Here is an 8143-nt window from a genome sequence, read left to right as displayed (position 1 = left end):
GGAGTACAGATAAACATGAAAGAGATCTTATTTTAGAATGTGGGGTGCTACATAAAAACATAGGGAAATGGAATTATTTATTTTTATTTTGTGTGTATGAGTGTATTGCCTGCATGCATTTAAGTGCATCTGTATTGTACAATGCCCGCAGAGTCAGAAGAGGACGTCGGATCCCCTGGAACTGGAGTTATAGATGGTTGTTAGGTGACATGTGGGTGCTGGGAATTGAAACTGGGTCCTCTGCAAGAGCAGCCAGTGCTCTTAACCACTGAGCCATCTCTCCAGCCTGGAAATGGAATTTTCAAAATGTAAAAACCATAAGCCATATGAACATTAACAAATTTGATTATGTGAAAATGCAAATTCTTTAGGGAAAAGATAACTATAATCACAGTCAAGGAATGAACTTGAGAATCATTTTTAATTTATATTAAACAGAGCTTCTGACCAAAGGAAGAAGTCCTTGTGTTGGATACTGACCTGCAAGAAGTCTAGAAAAGGTGGGGGGGCAGGGAACATAGGGCCACGGTTCTTCTGGCCTCTTAATGGCTTAGCTCAACCATCTCTCTACATTCTCCATGTATACTCAAACTTGCTGCAATCCTCCTGCCTCCCTTTCTGAGTACTGACATTACAGTCATGTATTACCAGCCTAAACCATCAATTACATATCATCACTAAAAATGCATTCAGTGATTTGCTGAAGTTGGAGTGTATTTACTTCCTTGGGCTGCCGTGACAAAGTTCTATAAACTGGGTAACTTAAAACAATGTAAACTTTTCACACACAGTTTTAGTGTTGACAAGCTGGAAATGAAGGTGTCAACAGGTCCATATGCCCACTGAAGGTGCTAGGGGACCCTTCTCTGTCTCCTCCTAGTTTCAGGTGGCCCTGAATTCCTTGGCTGTGGCTGTATAACTCCATCTTCTGCCTCTCTCCATAAGGTCTCCTTTGTGTTTTTGAGTTTGTGTTCTCTCATCTCATAAGGACACTAGTTGTTAGAGTTAGGGCTCATCGTCTAACCTGGATGAATTAATCTTTAGATCCTTGACTAATTACATCTGTAAGACCTATTTTCAAAACTTATCTGGGCCGGACATGGTGGTACATGCCTTTAATCCCAGCACTCGGGAGGCAGAGGCAGGCAGATCTCTGTGAGTTCAAGGTCAGCCTGGTCTACATAGTGAGTGCCAGGACAGCTGGGGCTACAGGGAGACCCTGTCTCAAAAACAAACAAACAAACAAACAAACAAAAATCACATTCTAAAGTTTTGGATGAGTGTAAATTTTGGAGAGGCCTATTCTAACTGTTCCATAGACCTTTTCAGTCACAAACTATAAAAAATAAAATATTGTAAGAGCTTGAATCACTATGCGAATTATGAAGTTTGGCTTATAATCATTTTTTAAAAAATATATTTTTATTTATTTTAATGAGTGTATTGCCTGCATGTGTGTAAGTGCACACACCCTTGTCATACAATACCCTGTGGAGGTCAGGAGAGGGTGCTGGATCCCCTGGAACTGGAGTTACAGGAGGTTGTTAGCTGATATGTGGGAATTGAACCCAGGTCCTCTATAAGAGCAGCTAGTACTCTTAACCACTGAGCCATCTCTCCAGCCCATTTCTTTCTTTTTCTTTCTTTCTTTCTTTCTTTCTTTCTTTCTTTCTTTCTTTCTTTCTTTCTTCCTTCCTTCCTTCCTTTCCTCCCTCCCTCCCTCCTTTCTTTCTTTCTTTCTTTTTTATTTTTTTGGTCTTTTTGAGACTGGTTCTCCCTGTAGCCCCAGCTGTCCTGGCACTCACTATGTAGACCAGGCTGGCCTTGAACTCACAGAGATCCACCTGTCTCTGCCTCCTGAGAGCTGGGATTAAAGGCGTGCGCCATCATGCCCGCTCTTTCTTTTTTTTTGAGACAGGGTCTCGCTATATAGTCCTGGCTGACCTGGAACTCACTATGTAGACCAGGCTGGTCTTGAATTCAAAGAAATCTGCCTACTTCTGTTTCCCGAGTGCTGAAATTAAAGGCGTGTACCACCAAGCCTGGCTTTGGTAGCAGTTTTACACAGGAACCCCTAGTCTGTGTCTATCAGCAAACTGTCTATCATCCCTGCCCTGACAGGCACAATCTAACCCTTGCTTAGATTAGGCCACATGATATGTGTCCATCTCTACATCACTGTGGTCAGGCCTGAGTACACACTTCTCTCTAGAGCTGGAAGGATGGTCAGTTCCATTGAAGGCATACAATGGAAATGCAAGCACCAGTCCAAGAGAAGGATGAGCAGGTGTGAGGAAGAAAAAAAAAAAAAAAAAAAAGCCCCACCATCCTTGGTCATTCTCCATCATCAGTGAGCCCTCAGAAACCAGTGACTACTGTTATCCTAACTGTATTCCAGAGCCACAGAGAGCAGAAGATCCTCAAATAAATATTTTCTGAACTGGTTTTGATTCAGTCTTTGAGGGCTTTATCCACTATCAGTCTGAAATGCAGCATTTGAACCAGGGTGATCCCTATCTGTGGAGACACTGCCCTATGTAAGGCCCTGTCTAGGTAGGCCAGATGGCCTGTCCATCCATTGTGTAACTATTCATTCTTTTATTTACCTATTTAATTAGACAAATAATTTGGCTTGCTATATTATAAACCATCCCAACATAATTCCAGCAGAGCTGCAGGAGTCTTAGAATCTATCAGTCATTCGTTGGGGGTCATCAGGGAGAATACTGACAGCATCTTTGACTCTGCCACATAATAGACACAGCATGGTATACTCTTGAATTCATCCATGATACTAGATGTATACTCATGTCTGACTAATGTGTGATAGCAGTTCTTACACAGATAATCATAAGTAACGGTTTCTTCTCCATCTTCCTCTTTTAGTATTTGTTTGTGACCACCATCAAATCCTGTCTATGGCACCCTGAAGAGCCCATAAAATTCAGTAAGAAAGATCCATTCTCCAGACAGGTATTAGCCTCTTGACTGCCAGAAGTGGCCTGGGATAGATGAATAGAGGGGAAATACTTTTCTAGGTGGCCCTGTGAGAACATAGCTCTTTGGGTCTCTCTTCTCAAAGCTGCTGGTAGATTGTAACCGTTTGTGTTACTCTTTTTTTTTTTTTGTCTTTTCAAGACAAGAGTCTTCCTATAGCCCCAGCTGACCTGGCATTCACTCTGTAGACCAGGCTGGCCTTGATTTCACTGAGATCTGTCTGCCTCTACCTCCCGAGTGCTGGGACTAAAGGCGTGTGCCACTACACTTGACAAATCATTCTTACAAACATCTATGTAAGGAAGTCATGAACAAAGGGGTTGGCTCATGTTGGGGTCAAAGTATGCTAGGAGAGGAATACAAGTGATAGGTGCATCTGGGAAACACCATGTGTCTCTGGTCCATCCCTGCCCTGACAGGCACATGTGTCTCAATGCAAGGCTGGAATACTGTTATCCTCATGTACCCTGGAACCCTGGTGCAGAATGTGACATTCTGGGTTGAGACACGTGTCATCCAGTGGTTTAGCCCACAGTGTTATGCCTTAATCACCCACAGAGGGGACTTGTTTTCCAAGCATCAGAAGTGTCCTGCCTAGAGGGTGAAATTAGAAGCGCATAAGTACAAGAAGCTGGATTTAGGAACCACACTGTGGAGCTGAATTTGCTGACCCAGATGTAGTTTGCAGCCCACAAACCTCACAGCACAGCAAGGCTCTTTCTTGTGCTGGGGTTGATGTCGCAATGACTTGGTTCTCAGCAGAGGTCTGAAGAAATCAGAGGCAGGGTGACAGCCCTAAGACCACAGCTCCCACCCCCACCTGGGGACCTTCCTGTTTGTTTCATGAGTGATGGAAGGGGAGGAGAGGAAATCTTCTGTTCTCAGAAGGAACAAGGCTGCGGCTTGATTTTTGAGCTGTGTGCCCAGTCCACGCATTTTGGTCAGACAATTATTTTTAGAGTGAGAATGCAGAATCAGCCACAGAGGCCCAAAACATTTTTGGAAATTGGGCTTGAAACTGTGTGAATTAGGGTCTGGAGAGATGGCTCAGTGGTTAAGAGCACTCGTTCCTCTTTCAGAAGACCTGAGTTTGGTTCCCAGCACCACATCACATGGTTCACAACCATCTGTAACTCTAGCCCCATGGGATCTAATGCCACCTTTTGACCTCTGCAGGTACCCCCACACACATGCCCTGCCCCCCACGCCAATACGTAAATTAAAAATAACAAAACCTGTGTGAATCAAGTTCTAGTTCTCTCTGATTTTCATTTCTAAATCTCCTCTGTCTCCTTCCCTCACCTAACTAAAGCAGGGGTTCAGTTATCTGTAAGGAAGGTAAAAGCAGAGAAGGCATCAAAAAGTTTTTCAAGTAGGATTCAAATCCTAGCACTGGAAAAATGAAAGTTCAAATTGGAAATCTGGTGAAGAGATAACTAGCTTCAAATACCACTGAAAAGGATCTCAGACGGGAAGTCTTGGACAAGCTGGCTACATCTTTGAACATCCCCAAAGGCTTGGGGCAGAGGCACCAGGTACTTCTGATGACCAGCTATGACTGTGATTAAAGAGAAGAGTGCTGTTGAAGTTTCCATGAGATGCTGAGATCCCTGAGCCTGTCCCCAGCCAGTGTGGCCAAGTACTACCCTGCCCTCCGTCAGGAGTAGAAGTCAACATCCCAGCCAGTGAGCCCTCCATGCTCTCTTCCCAAACCAGGATCCTAGACTGGAGCAGACACATTTATAACCCCAGGAGGGATCACAGACCTCTTTTGGGAAAATAGACATTGAGAGACTGACATGTGGGAGTCCCCAGTGTTACCAGGGATATTGTGGGTCCCACTTTTGGGTTCTTTGTTTTGTTAATAAAAGAATTTAGAAATAGAAAGAAATGCAAGAACAATTTTATTAGTTTGAGAAAACAAAAGCAAAACCAAAACAAAACAGGGTAAGCAAATGTAGATCTCAGAGGCTGCCAGGAAGGCAGAGATGGAGAAGAGGAAAGAGAAAGCCACACCTTTAAGTTAGAGTTCAAGAAAGCAGGCAGGTTCAGCAATAGAGGTTTGCAAACAGCCCTGCAGTAGAATGGAGGGTGCTTCAGAGGAAATGTGAGTTCTCAGCAAGCTCCACAGTACTGCCTGACAGGTACTCTCTAAGCACTTCATGGAGGGAGGGGCTTCTGGAAAGGATAAGTATATTATCTCATTAGAGGGGTAATTCATTGTTCCTTACATCTCCTCAGCATGTCTCAAGTGAATCAGCTTTCCTGGGATGTGGGGGATGGACTCCTGGCCAGGTGATTGACAGGTTCAACTGGATTAACTCTTTTCTTTTTGGTCTTTTTTGAGACAGGGTCTCCCTGTGGCCCCACTGGCCTGGCACTCACTATGTAGACCAGGCTGCCCTTGAACTCACGGAGATCTGCGTGTCTCTGCCTCTGGAGTGCTGGGATTGTGCAACCCCATGCCCAGATTTCTATTGCTTTTTAAATGAACATCCAAAGAATAAAAAAGAATTCTTGGAGGGTTGAGCTGTGATAATAAAAGCTAAAAATTCAAGAGAACAGTTGGAAGATAAAGTTGAGAAAAAGTGGTGGAGGGGAGATCAGAACAGAGAAGCAGGGCATGGTGGAGCACGTCTGTAATTCTAGCACTGAGGAGTTGGAGGCAGAAGGATCAGGAGCTTGAGGCCAGTATGGACTACATAGGAAGTCCCAGGCCAGCCCAGGTTTATGTGACCTTGTTTCAAAAAGAAAAGCAAAACACACACACACACACACACACACACACACCAAACCAAGCAAAATAGAACAAAAAACACAGTAGAAAGACAACACCAGAGGATCAGTCTAGGAGACTTGAAGGAACAAATAGAGTTCCATTAACAGAATAGAAGGCAGGTGTGGTGGCTCACACCTGTGCTCTCAACACTCAAGAGCTAAGGCAGCCAGAACATGTCAAGTCGGCTGTCAGCCTGGGCTGCAGAATGAGACCCTGTTTTGAGAAAAAAATGTTTTAATGTAGGGAGAGAAGAGAAAGAGAGAGAAACAGGAAGTCATGTTACAGAAAATAATAATCCAAGATGTTTTTAAAAGGAAGTTCATGTATTTTTAGATTGAAAGGGCCTAAGTGTCTTACTCAATGGATGAAAAAAAAAAAAAAGCCCCAAACAAGGCATAGAATTGTGAAATTTCAGAACAGTGATGAATGAGATTGTAGACAGATGAACAGGAATTAGAATGATGTTGGAGTTTCAGCTCTAACACTAGAGGCTAGAAGATGATGCAAGACTGATGCCTTGGGGCTGGTGAGATGGCTCACAGGATGAAGGCACTCACTGCCAAGACCTAACAACTCGGGTTCAATCTCGGGGATCCACCCCTTAGAAGGAGGAACTGACTTCTGAAAGTTGTCCTCTGACCTCCACACATATGTTGTCATTCATATACATACATACATACATACACACTAAATAAATACAAACGCAATAAAAAGATAATAAAAAGACTGGCTTCAGCATTCTTTTTCTTTTAAGTCAAGATCTTCTAAAAAAGATTTATTTTATGTGTATGTGTGTGTGCCTGAGTGTACATATGTGTACCACATGTGTGCAGGTGCCCATGGAGGTCAGAAGGGGGTGTTCAATACCCTGGAACTGGAGGTACAGGTAGCTATATGCTGCTCAATGTAGGTGCTGTGAACTGAGCCCCTGGTCTTCCAAAGGAACAGCAAGTGTTCTTAACCACTGAGCCATCTCTCCATTCCCCAAGTCAGGTCTTATATTAATAGCCGATGCCAGTCTCAAACCTGTCACATAGCAGAGGATAGTCTTCAATTCCTGAGCTACTGCTCTAATTCCCAAATGCTGGATTACAGGTATGCACCACCATGCTCAGCAGAGGCCTTAAATAATGTGGTTTCTGATCTATACATGGTCAAAGCACACACAAGTGTGAAGGCTGAACAGGGATACATGTTTTTAAAAAGGCATATTCAGAAATGTAAGGTTTCAAACTTTTCTCTCCTAAGCAGTCTTTTTCTGGTGACTTCTGTATGATGTGTTCATAAGGATAGAGTAAATAAATCAAAATGCAGAAAACGGGAAAACAAAAGGGTGGAGAGCAGGAGGCTGCAGTCTAGAGGTCTCTAGGATACCTCCAAGGAAAAGAAAAGCTATGGGCTTTAGACATAATGGGTTTAGACAATATGGGTTTAGACATAATGGGGAAGGCCTCCGTTTCTAGTTAACTCCCGAAGAATCAGCATACACTGAGAACTGAACAAACAGAAGACAGGGCAATATTTATCTGCAGGGAAAACAAAAAAAAGTTTGTACTAGACAGGAAAGGCAATCCCAGCGGGGAATGGTCATATTGTCATCACAAATGCTGACTACTGATTCAGCCAAAGATTGCAGTGGAAGCAAATTAGGAGGATGGGGAAAGAGATGCACAAGGGCCACATCCTTAGTTTCCAAAGAAAGAAAATAGCACATAAGAAGTCGAACAAAAGCTGGGCATGGTGACACAGGCCTATGATCTCAGCAATCCCAGCACTTGAGAGGTGAGGTGGGGGTGGGGATTAGGAGTTCAAGGCTAATTTCTGCTACATAGTGAGTCCAAGGACCACTCGGGCTATGAGATCCTGACTAAAACGACAGCAAACAACCTTTTACTTTGATTTTTCCTTTTTTTTTTTTTTTTAAATTACCTTATTAATTGTGTGTATGTGTGAGAGTGTATGCATGACATAGTGAGAGAGAGAGAGTAGGTCAAAGGACAATTTATAGGAATTGGCACTGTCCTTCCACCATATGGATCTATCGATCCTAGGGATTGAACTCAGATTGTCAGGCTTGGTGGCAAATGCCTTTACTCAATGAGCCATCTCGATGACCTGTTTTTTTCTTTTGTTTTTTAATTTGTTTTGCTTTGAGACAGGGTTCCCCTGTAGCCCCAGTTGCCCTGGAACTTGCCATGTAGACCAGGCTGGCTGTCATCTCAGAGATCTGTCTGCCTCTGCCTCCAGAGTGCTGGGATTAAAGGTGTGAGCCACCTATTGTTTTTTTTTAATTTTTTTTTTTGTTGTTGTTTTTTTTTTGTTTTTTAATCATTATTTTTTTATTTTTTTTTTTTTTACAGAAGAATT

Source organism: Nannospalax galili, unplaced genomic scaffold (assembly GCF_000622305.1).
Source record: "Nannospalax galili isolate Female #2095 unplaced genomic scaffold, S.galili_v1.0 scaffold307, whole genome shotgun sequence".
Taxonomy (NCBI): domain Eukaryota; kingdom Metazoa; phylum Chordata; class Mammalia; order Rodentia; family Spalacidae; genus Nannospalax; species Nannospalax galili.
The sequence above is the reverse complement of the archived record's forward strand: the minus strand, read 5'-3'. Positions refer to the sequence as shown.